This window comes from Cornus florida, unplaced genomic scaffold (assembly GCF_030987335.1).
Source record: "Cornus florida cultivar Cherokee Brave unplaced genomic scaffold, ASM3098733v1 CherokeeBrave_3.0.0_Hap2_Chr03, whole genome shotgun sequence".
NCBI classification, from domain to species: Eukaryota; Viridiplantae; Streptophyta; class Magnoliopsida; order Cornales; family Cornaceae; genus Cornus; species Cornus florida.
Window position 1 is genome coordinate 94,199,241 of NW_026775573.1, and position 11,852 is coordinate 94,211,092.

General features: G+C 34.6%; 1 pseudogene; it reads right to left on the bottom strand.

The window, feature by feature from the left end:
- Positions 1–7,186: 7,186 nt before the first annotated feature.
- LOC132298860 (UDP-glycosyltransferase 91A1-like) lies at positions 7,187–8,984 on the bottom strand (annotated as a pseudogene).
- Positions 8,985–11,852: the final 2,868 nt, after the last annotated feature.

Genomic DNA, 11,852 nt, shown 5'->3' on the forward strand with positions numbered 1-11,852 from the left:
GACTTCTATTTTTGACAAGATGATGGTTGAGATTCGAGATCTCAAACTACAAATGAATCAAATGAGATGACAGCAGTCAAGGGTTCTCGATGAGGATGTGTATAGGCCTGCACCTCCAAATCTGTCTATAATAGCTAAGGATGAAGAAGAAGATGATGATGGGGATGACTTTTCAGATGGGGATAAAGATGAGGATGTTGATGAGGATAGTGGTGGAGATTAGAGTTGATGAATTTTCTGACTTTTTGTTAGATAATGATACTGACTTTTTGTGCTTTTATTCATGCATCATGACATCATTCTCTTGACATGTTCATTTTTTTTTGGATATTTTTGTATATGCTTTAATGACATGCTTGAAACTTTTATCTGATTCTCTTATTTATCTTTATTTCTAAGTTTATATGCTTTGCCAATTTGTTACATAAAGGGGAAGAACAAATGTGATGTTAAGGGGGAGATAAATTTGTTTTTGGATGTTTACTTAAGGGGGAGTTTTTATAAATTTTTATTTATTAGACTTCACGGGTAGTTGTTGTTTGATTTTGTGCAGGAATTTCGGTCAAGCCGTATATCCAAGAAAAGAAGAGAATAGTGATAATATTCCGTGTTTTACCTTTAAACAAAAATGTAATTTACTTTTTCTGCTTTGGGTAGATTACGAAAATTATTTTTAGGTTTTTGTCATAAAATTGCCAAATGGGGAGATTGTGAGATATTATTTTGTAATTGGCAATTATCGGAAACAAAACAAGTCCTTATTGAGTTGTAACTCGAAGTTACTATATCGGGATCGACAACGAATGCAAAATGGAAAGGTTGTTCAAAGTTACCATATTTGAGATCATTCAAAATAAGGTAAGAACAACATATTAGGAAGGATTCGAAACAGGGTAGGACACATTCTACACTTTCCATATTTTTTAGAACATACTATATAATGTTTTTAGGCTGAATGAACCAAGGATTTCAAGTCTGCCAAACTTGAATCGGTTCAGCCCCTCTGAACTGGTTCAAGATGCTCAAGATTGGCTTCGAAAAACTTCTACCAATCTTGAACCGGTTTAACCCCTCTGAACTAGTTCAACAAGTCCTGATCAGTTTCCAACTTTCATTTCCTGTTTCAGAATTGTTTCCCAATTGGTCTAGAATTGTACCAAGTCTTATACACGAATTTTTCCATATTTTCAGAGGGACTAGGACATTCTAAACTCTATATAAACCTTATCATACACATAGGTTTATTTACAGCTTTTGCATTATCAATTTATTATTCTTAAAAGCCTTAGGAAAATTTTTGTCTTAGAAAATCTTAGAAATTTTTCTATTTGTCTTTCTAGAACACACACATATTCACATAGTGATTTTAGTATTGTGTTGTTCGAATTCTGATCGTGATCACGCAGTTGCATCTACATCGATCAGACAAAATCAGATCTACATCGAATTCAGAAGTTCAAGAACAGAAGTAAAAAGGATCACACTTTAAAAGGGTTGGAGCATTCAATAAGTGTTGTCTGATCTACCTGCTACTCTTCTACAAAGATCAAGCATAAGTCTGAGGTCAAGTTGCTCTTGGACGGGGAGTCGCAAAGCTAGAGGATTGTCAGCAATTGGTGCCTAGTAGAACAATAAGGTGTGAGCCAGAGTCAATGTTCAGTGTACTTTGTTTCAAGCATAGTGGATCGGTTTACTTTGGACTACACAGTCCACGAGATTTTTCCCACGCAAACAGTTGACGTATTTTATCAACTGGGGTTTCTTCGCTAAAAATCCTGGTATCATCTTGTGATACCCCTCGATTCTAGAGCCACGGGTGACCAAGTCCGAGTACAGGATACAAGTGATATCAAAGAATTAATATTTAAATAAGCACTTGAATACAAAAAGAATAATAAATAAATAAATAAATAATAAGCTGAAGGGAACTAAGTAATAAATCCTTATTTAAAAATCCTCTAATAAATAATAACTAAAAATCACATAATCAAATCCTCCAATCTTCTGATACTAGTAATTATTTAAACTACAACTCGGGAATCCATACTGTGGACCCCTAATAATATCCAAACTGAAATAACTGAATAGAAATAAAACTAATAACTAAAACATGAAGAAGAGTCCTACATCGAGTCGGAAGAGTGAATGACTGTCTCTACTTGGCACAAACAATCTCTAAGACTGGAACTGACAAACACCTAAAAAATAATGGTGGGTTAGGCCCACAAACAAGTTTTAATCTACTACATCCCAAACAGAAACCCGATACACGTACACACCCTAATTAATTCAATAATAACTACATAGTCCATATATAGATACACACACACTAAAGGAACATCACTAGACTATAGAGTTGTCTCAACCTGAATAGTAGGCAACATGTAAAACGCACATATAGTGGACATGAATACCTAGACCTATCAGGGTACAGAACTACACTATATCTAATTACACATACCTGACAATATATGCACCCTAACCACTGATTCTGAGACTTAAGCTCATATCATAACGTATAATTATATATGTAAAATCCGTCCTATCCAATCATCAAAATAAACTATCTAATTATTATTTTAATAATATGTCATTCAACTATTCCGTTGACTTAACATGAATAAGTAGGACTTAACACTATGGTTAATTCGTTCCCTTATTAAAAATAGGTAGGACTTAACTCTTAAGTTAATCCGTCCCTAATATGCCCCCATCCCATAATGGTGCGTTAATCCATATCATAACCAAATAAAAGTTTCCATATCCATATAAAGATGCATTATTATTGTTATTATTATTTTTATCAAATAGTCCAAGTAAACATGATATCTATCATATAAACATCACTTGCATTTAATTGAGTAACAAACAGAAAAAAATAATAATTCTAAATATAGGCATTTAATATACCCCATAAAAATAATAATTCCGATAATTGTTATTATTATTTTTATATAACTAATTCATTCCTAACACATAAGCATATTAGTTTGTACTTGTTGTTTTTTTCCTCCTCGGGTAGTGTGTAGGCCTTTTGGAAAGAATGAGACTTCAATTTAAAAAAACAACAAAACTGATACATACCATTAGTTTGTATTGCTTCACTTTTTCAACTTTATGAGATTGATACATAATGAGATTGAAATTTTAACTTAACAAAACTGATGCTAATGTTTCCTTCCTCGTTTCGCGTGTTCCAACAATGGTTAGATTATTATAAAAAATTATTTAATGCAACACAACATCTAATTTAGTACATATACAGAAACTGATGCATTATTGGAGAGTTCCTCGTTCGGCGTGCTCCAGCATACAAACAAATTAACACAAAAATTGTTTAATGCAAACACACCGTCTAACTTAATAAATATACACAAATTGTATCATGTAAAAGTATGCTTAAATGTGTGTGTATATATATATGTATATATATATATATATATAATATGCAAGCCACCAAATAGTTTCGGCTTGAAAAAAATAATTAAACACAATTATTAAAACACATTAAAAATTCAATTTATTAAAATATAAAAATTCTTCACAAACCCATTATTAAAACACATGAACTTTAATTTCTAAATTAATTCATGTAATTAAATCCAATTAATTTATTTAAAAAAACCTAGAATTAATCTAGTATGCATAGGGTATGAATCAAAGGAGAGGAGAAGAATTAAAACTTGCCTTTAGGGATTTAATAAAAATCCTAACTTCCTTCTTCCTTTTTCTTTTCCTTCTTTATCTCTTTAAAATATATTACGTGATTATTTTCTAACCCCTTTTACTAATCTATAGTTATATATTTATATGCTAAATAAAATAACCTAATCCTTTTCCCAATCCAAGTCAACTTAACAGAGAAAAATAAAAAATATTAAAATATTAAAAAGGTAACTGAAATATATCTTACGTATAATCTATATATATTCCTTTTTATATATAATATATAAATATACATCAGATTATTACTATAGGACTTTCCTTATATATATATACTGTGCTTGTTTTTATTGCAGCTAGAAAATATATTTTTAGATGATTTATTTCACTAACCTTTTGACATTGGATCATGGCTTAAATTTCCAGTTTTACACTTTCATATGTTTACTTCCAAAATAAATTAGGTTTGCCCAATTTGGATATCAAATGAATTTTTCATGAATTTTCAAAGTTGGAAGCTACAGGCTGAAAATGTGTTTTCTGGGCAGAATTTGTTTCAAAATTATGGTTCAAAACTGTTTCAATTGGGAAAATATTTTGTTAAAATAAATTGATATTATCAAATTACAGTGTTTAAGCTTTCATTGGGCTTTGGATTCATTCAATTTGGGTTAAAACTGAATTTTTTTATGAATTTTACAAGTTGAAGGTAGCAAGCTAAAAAATCTGTTTTGCGGACCGAAAATTTGGGGCGATTTCATTTCGGTGGTAATTGGGATTTTCATTCCAATTAAGGTAGGGAATGTTTTAGGATTATTTGTGTGTTGTATTGTGTGTTTGCCATGATTGCCATGATTATACAACATATATGTATGCCTTGTATCAAATCTAGAAAGTTAGTAATTTTTATTTCTTTGTATAAGATTTAAAATTTATGATGATGTATAACTTTGATTTGAATTATAACATGCTAGGAAATTATGCTTAGATATGTTGGTTAACATATATTAAATTTGGATCATTTGATTAAGAATTACAACTTTTATTTAATATTTATCTTTAGTGAAAGTTTAATTTACATGGTTATATTAAGTATTAAATCAAGTTGTAATGTGGTATTTAAATAGGCCTTGGCATGTTCTCTAACATAGATTAAATTGAGGGCATTTGGAATTGTTTAAAAATCTAGAGGAAATTAATTAATTAGCTTGATTAATTTTGTTTTAAGTGTTTTAATCACTTAACTTGTCATTTGATGTTATATATATGATGACCATGACATGTATTTCAATATATATTAAATTGAGGTTATTTGGATTAATTTGAAATTTAGAGAATTTAACTATTTATGTTTAATTAAATTCTACTTTATTACTCCATGGATTTAATTGCATTTTGGAAGTTGTTTCTATATTTAAATCATGGATTTGGATTTGATGTATGTTCACTTGATTACTTTTGAGCATTGGATAACATAGTTGTTACTTTTATATTCATGAGAATATGTTTTTCCTTATTGAATATATTGTTGCTATTGGTAAGGAATTGCACACTTTGTATTTGACATCTTACATGCCATAGTAGTTATGAATTTTGAGCATGTATTGTATAAGTTTCCAAAATTTGGATTGTGCTTGGTAAATAGTTGATATCTTGTATATATATGTTGATATATATACGTTGTTGCATAATTTGTTAATTTTGGAAACTTAGGGATGTTGTTGTTTGGCTACGGCTAGGACTTGGTTCTAGTACGGGGGATTGTCCCTCTATATAGTCTAGTGCGCGCATAGGAATGTTACCCATGGGCTAGTAACCCTAAAGTAACTATGTTGTCGGTCTGATCCGGCGTGACGTCCGAGTGTCCACTTTGTTTGATTTCGTATTTCATTTCAAGTTGATAACTAGATGATATCATAACTTGTTGTTCCTTATTTGATTTCCTATTTTGAGCTTAAGATGTAGCTTTGTGAAAGCATGCTTCATGCATTGTATTGGAAGTTCCATTGTTGGTTAAATTGCATCGATATCATAATTTGTGTTTTGATGTTCAAATGTAGTTTAGGAATGACCTTATAGATTCATTTTGAACATAGACGTTAGGTGGCATGACCCACACTTGTTGTTTTCGTATTTTGGATTTCAAGTTGAAGACTTTGAGAATCTATATCTTGTTGCCTTATATAACATGTTTCCATGTTGTTTGAATTGCATGAACAATGTGATTATGATATAAATGATCTAGGTAGCTTAGGATGCTCCCTGGGTCTCATTTTGACATAGACGTTAGGTGGCACGAGCCCCTTTAACATGTTTCATTATAAGGTGATAAAATTATAAAATGTTAGGTCGATGCATACTCATCTCCTGCGAGTAGCTTTATGTTACTCACCCCTACGATGCTGGGGTATATTTCAGGTACAGGACTCAGGATTTGAAGATTCCATTGCTCCTTGGATGGCTTACAGTTTCTATGTTTTTATTTTATGCAAGTGTTAACATAAGATGCCTCTTTGTAGCCCTATTTGTTTAAACTTGTATTCGTTGATTCGTATATGTAAAGTATACGTAAGTGCACTCTTTTCAATGTATTTAACATGTATGAGATGAGGCCGGAGGCCAATGATATGTATCTCGTTTTCTATGCACTTCTGTTTTCAAAGTTTATTATGAAAATATTGGAAAATGTTAAGTCATTGCTTCATAACTTTCGCATCGGGTGTTGGAATTTCATATCTTTTCTACCCAGACTCAGAATCAGACGATTCTTGAGTCTAATTTTATTCATTTTTCATTGTCCTTCCAATGGTGTGTACGGTGGCACCCTTTTCAGTGAGAAATGACCATTTTGCCGTTAGTTCATCTCTTTTCGGGTTAGACATTCTTGCTTCATTTGTTTGGCTCATTTGAGTTCCGTGGCTTCATATAGAGTCATTTTGGGGCCTTAGGGATGATGTACATCTCTTGAGGTCATTTGGTTTCTTTTGCTTTTGCATTTCGGGTCCGTTATCGGGTCAACTTCCGGTTCATTAATAACGCACTGGGTTGATAAATCCGTATCGTTACAATTTACCTTTATTTTATTATTAGTATTAATTTATCGTAAATTGGAAAAATATATATATTCTTTTTCATACAATATATAATATATTAATGAAAAATTAATAAATTACTAATAAAAAAATACCTTCTTTTTTTATTCACTAAATTCATGTAAAATTAATAAATTACTTAAATAAAAAATACCTTTTTTTATTCAATAAATTTATGAAAAATTAATAAATTAGTTAAATAAATAATACCTTCTTTTTTATTAAATAAATTCATGAAGAATTAATAAATTACTTTAATTGTTTTAAATTTTCTACTTAAGATGTTTTTTTAAACATTTAATTTAAAAAATTAAAAATAAATTTATGCAAATTTAATGGAGAATATCATTAAATTAATATGATATTTTTTTTTCATAATTTATTTCAATAAGAAAAAAAAGATGAAGTGTAATTCAATAAGAAAATACATTATGGTCATTTAATAAAAAATAGTTAAAGGCATTGGGGGCATTTTGTAACTAAATGAGATAGTTTAGGTAGGTATGATACACAAAATATACTTTAAGGAAGTTATTTGCAAATTCAAACATAGTTCAGAGGGATTTTTTTTGCACTTTACCTTATAGTGTATAGCAAATAAGACACCGGCCAAACTCCAAAAAAGAAAAAAAAAAAAAAAAAACCCAAAACAACAAATAAGAATAGAAAATTGATTCTCATTTATTCATTAATTAATTAGTAAAAGACTCCTCTTACATGCATTTATAGCTAGAAAACAACTTATTCACTCACACCTACATTGGGATCACTTAAATTTCCTTCTTGAGTCCCCCTTTTTTGTGACATTGAAAATGAGCTAACAAATTATCCACATACTTGTCTTGTGTATTCCTGTCACCAAACAGCCCTCTCATCTCCTTGGCCTTGTCCCTGAATATCTTCCCTCCTTCCTCTATCATCACCAACCTCAGTGACTCAGCCACTGAGTCACTCATAAATGACCCGTCTCGCTCGTCTCTCGGTATCGAGTAACCCATCCTCTTCTCTTCCAAAACCCTAGCATTCAACCCTTGCTCCGCCAAAAATGTCAATAGTATAAGAGCTCTCCCAAATTGTATTCCCTCCACCACCGAACTCCAACCCGAGTGAGTCAACAACCCACCCACTGAGTCATGGCTCAGTATCTTAAATTGAGGAGCCCAACCTGTGCACACCCATCCACGTCCTCTGGTTCTCTCCTCAAACCTTCCGGCAACTCAATCACCTCCGTATCGGCCATCCCTCGCCTCTTCCTTAGAACCCAAAAGAACGGTAACTCGGATAGCTCCAACCCTAGAGCTATCTCAGTGAGTTCAGCTTGACTCGGTTTCGCCTCGCTCCCAAATGCAACATAAACCACTGACCCTTTACTCTGTTCATCAAGCCACTCTTTTATTTCCCTTCATGCAGGGTCCTCGTCATCGTCATGATAAGATATCGCCGGTAACTGACCCACCGGTATAACCGGCTTTGGCCGGTGAATATCTCCAAGAATTCTCAACCACTCTGGTTCAAACTCATAAGAACTTCTGAGAATCATCATATCACAGTCTTCAATACCCTTTCCTACCCGATGCACACCCGGAACGCTGCCTTCGCCGTCTCCTTCCACCTCGTCGAAAACTCGAATAATCTCAAAGAGTCGAAAAGCAACCGTTGATTTGAACGGAACCCAGTTGGGCGGGACGGGGAAGTCCTCCGGCTTCTTCGGATAATCGTTTGGAGGTTCCAGCAAGAATGAAGCTGGTCCGAAATAAGTCATAGAAGAGGCAATGAAGATACAGAATAAAGCACTTGAAATGTGTAGCTTAGCTGCAATTGCACCTACCCAATAAGGTATCATGTCATAGATAACCCAATCAGGAGAAGAAGCTTCTAGAAAGCTTGTCAATGGCTGTTGGAGGAGATCATAGGCTCTCTTGAGGTACTTGACCATGTGGTATGGTAGGTCGGAGGTGGACTCGGCGTTTTCGGGGAGATTTTCGACATGGGGTAGAGGAAGTTTTACAAAGTTGATGAGAGGAGCTACGTTTGGAGGAAGTTTTGGGAGGCGATCGATGTTTCGAGGAGTAGACACGAAGGAGATTTTGTGACCCTTTTGGGCGACGAGCCTTGAGACCTCGAGAAAGGGGAGCATGTGACCGAAAGCTAACCATAGGAACATAACTATGTGTAGTTTACCAGTTTCTGACATGGTTGAGGGAGGTGTGGACTCCATGGCTAGAGAACTTGAAGCTGTTGGAGAGGTCTACTGTATCTGTTAACTAAGGCAATAGTTTGTTCTTCTTAATTTTGCTCAACAAACATCTTTTTAAAACACTTAAACTGAAAAGGTGGCGTAGAATTGCGTTTGGGTTATTTAAAGGACAATATTTGGGTCCAACTCATCCCACCTGACTACGTGGACCAATCAATGTAAGACACGTGTTTAAAAATAACAATAAAATTAAGTTGGGTATTATCCAACTATTTGGGTTTGACCTATTACTCTAACATTTTTAAAAGGACCAAAATATCCCTATATTCTATTTCTTCATTATCTTTCTCCTCTTCATTCTCTCGCTACTGGTGGCTTGTCTAATTTAGTGGAATCTGAGTGTGTTGTGGAGGAAACCCTCCAAGGTTGTTGGCTAAGGAAGGTGAAGGAGAGGGAAGAATCGTAAGGGCGAGGGATGAACAAACTGTGAAGCGATTCAATCATGTGACTGGTTTTGGGTTCATCGCTCCGAGTGTTGGCAACCACAATCTCGTGGTCTACAGGCCCTCGATCCGAGATGGGGGCTTTTTCGGTCTTGTGGAAGGTGAGTCGGTAGAGTTTTTTGTCGAGTATACCGAAAATCGTATCAAAGCCGTTGACGTCACCGGCCCAATAGAGTCGCTGACCCAGGGTGCTATCCACCGCGGCGGTGATGGGTATGGAGTTATTGGCGGTAATTAGTGATATGGTTGTGTTTGGGTTTGTAATTGCCAGAGGAGCTCTAATTTGGGCGAAGGTGAGCTCTGATTTGGGCGAACCGGAATGTTGATTTGGGTACGATCTTTGATTAATTTGGTCTTGTTTATAATTGGTGATGAGGTTATGTTTGGTGGGTAAGGTGGTAATTGGTGTTGGTTATGTTTGGGTGCGAAATTAGCTTCAGTGTGTTTGATGGAATTATTGATGTTGCAGAGAATGGAACAAAGCCTGAATAAAAAAATAGGGTTTCTGAATTCAACCCAGAGAAATTAGGGTATAAACAAATTCTGGGTTCTTCTTCTCTTCTCTCGGTGCTATATATGCCTACATGTGTGCGTACAACTATGTGTATGTGTGTGTCTATATATGAAGATTAGGCTTTTGAGCATAGTTGCGGCTGCAGGTCAGAGGAGGAAGAAGGGGGCGCAGATTAGAGAGAGAATGAAGAGGTAGAAGATAGGGATATTTTTAAAAAGTAACGGGTCAGACCCGAATAATTGGGTAATACCCAACTTAATTTTAATTTTATTTTTAGACACGTGTCTTACATTGATTGGTCCACGTAGCCAGGTTGGATGAACTTCATCCAACCTGGGTTGGACCCAAGTATTGTCCTTATTTAAATACTGCTATTATATATAGGACAATATTTGGGTCCAACCCAGGTTGGATGAACTTCATCCAACCTGGGTACGTGGCCTATTCATTTCATGACTGTGACAGCCCAAGTTTTTCAACCCGGTGCGTCAGTGATGAACCGAAAGATGACTCGATAACGAGTCCGAAATGAGGAAGCAAAAGACAAAACAACGGTCACTAGAGATACAACATGACTCTAAGACACCAATGTGACACTCAATGAGGTCACGGAACCCAAAGGAAACAAATGCGGAAACAACGTTTCAAAAACGGACAAGAATGTACCTAGGGGCAAAAACGTCATTTTTAGCTTAAAAGTGGGTACCACCGAGCACACCATTGGAAAGACAACGAAAAAAAAAAAACTTAGACTAAAAAATTACTTGATTCGGAGTCCGGATGAAGAAGATATGGTTAACGGAAGAAACATTGGCAAAACGGTCAAAAAGTCAACCCTAGAACATCTAACCGGTTGGGAGATCTTTCTAACCGGTTAGAAAGCAAAAATCAGTGACCAACTCACTGCCCATACTCATTTAACCGGTTACGAGATTCATCACCCGTACATTTGACCCGTACACTTGTACTACTACTTAGCAAAAACTTGGCAGCAGGGGTTTTTCCCCAAAAAAAAAGAAATTTGAGGGCCTAGATGACATTTTCTGGAAAAACACAAAGAAAAAACCCCCCTCAAATTCGAGTTTTCTACATGACTTTCAAGGGAAATCAAAAAATACTCACTGTGAAATGCCCAAAATGCCCTCCCAAGAAATCTGGTCCAGCTGATCGAAAAAGTTGCTATATAGAAAAACAGAAGCTGAACTTCAGAAATGGTTTCTGATGCCAAGATGACATTTTCAGGAAAAACACGAAGAAGAAACCCCCCTAAAATCACATTTTCTAAGTGACCATGTGAAGAACGGAATTTATTTCCCAAAGAAAATTTTCAAAATACCCTTAGATCGGATTATGCAACAAAAATGCGAAATGAGTTCGTAGGAGGCTCATTTCACCAAAAAAGAAGTTTTTCTTGAAAACGACCATGCACACAAACGTAACTTACCTAATAGGATGTGCTACAATGGTCCATGGCTTAAAAATACCGCTGATACAAAATCGACCCCCCCCCCCCCCCCCCCAATGGCCAAAAAGGCAAAAATGGACTTGAAATGGAAAATATGAAATCCAAAAATATAAAATGGAGTCAAATGACCGTTTGACCCTTGGTCATACTTCATACAAGATTTATAAGACCCTATGAAAGAATGAAAATGGAATTCCCACACCCGATGCAACCATGGTGAAACAATAACTCAACATTTTTTTAATATTTTCATAATATTTCATGAAGTTGAAAGTTACATAGAATACAAAATAATGGTCATTGGCCTCCGGCCTCATCTCATACATATCAAATATATTGTAAAAGGTGTACTCATGTACACATTACATATATGGAATCAAATATACACATTTTGACATATAAGCTACAAGTGACATTT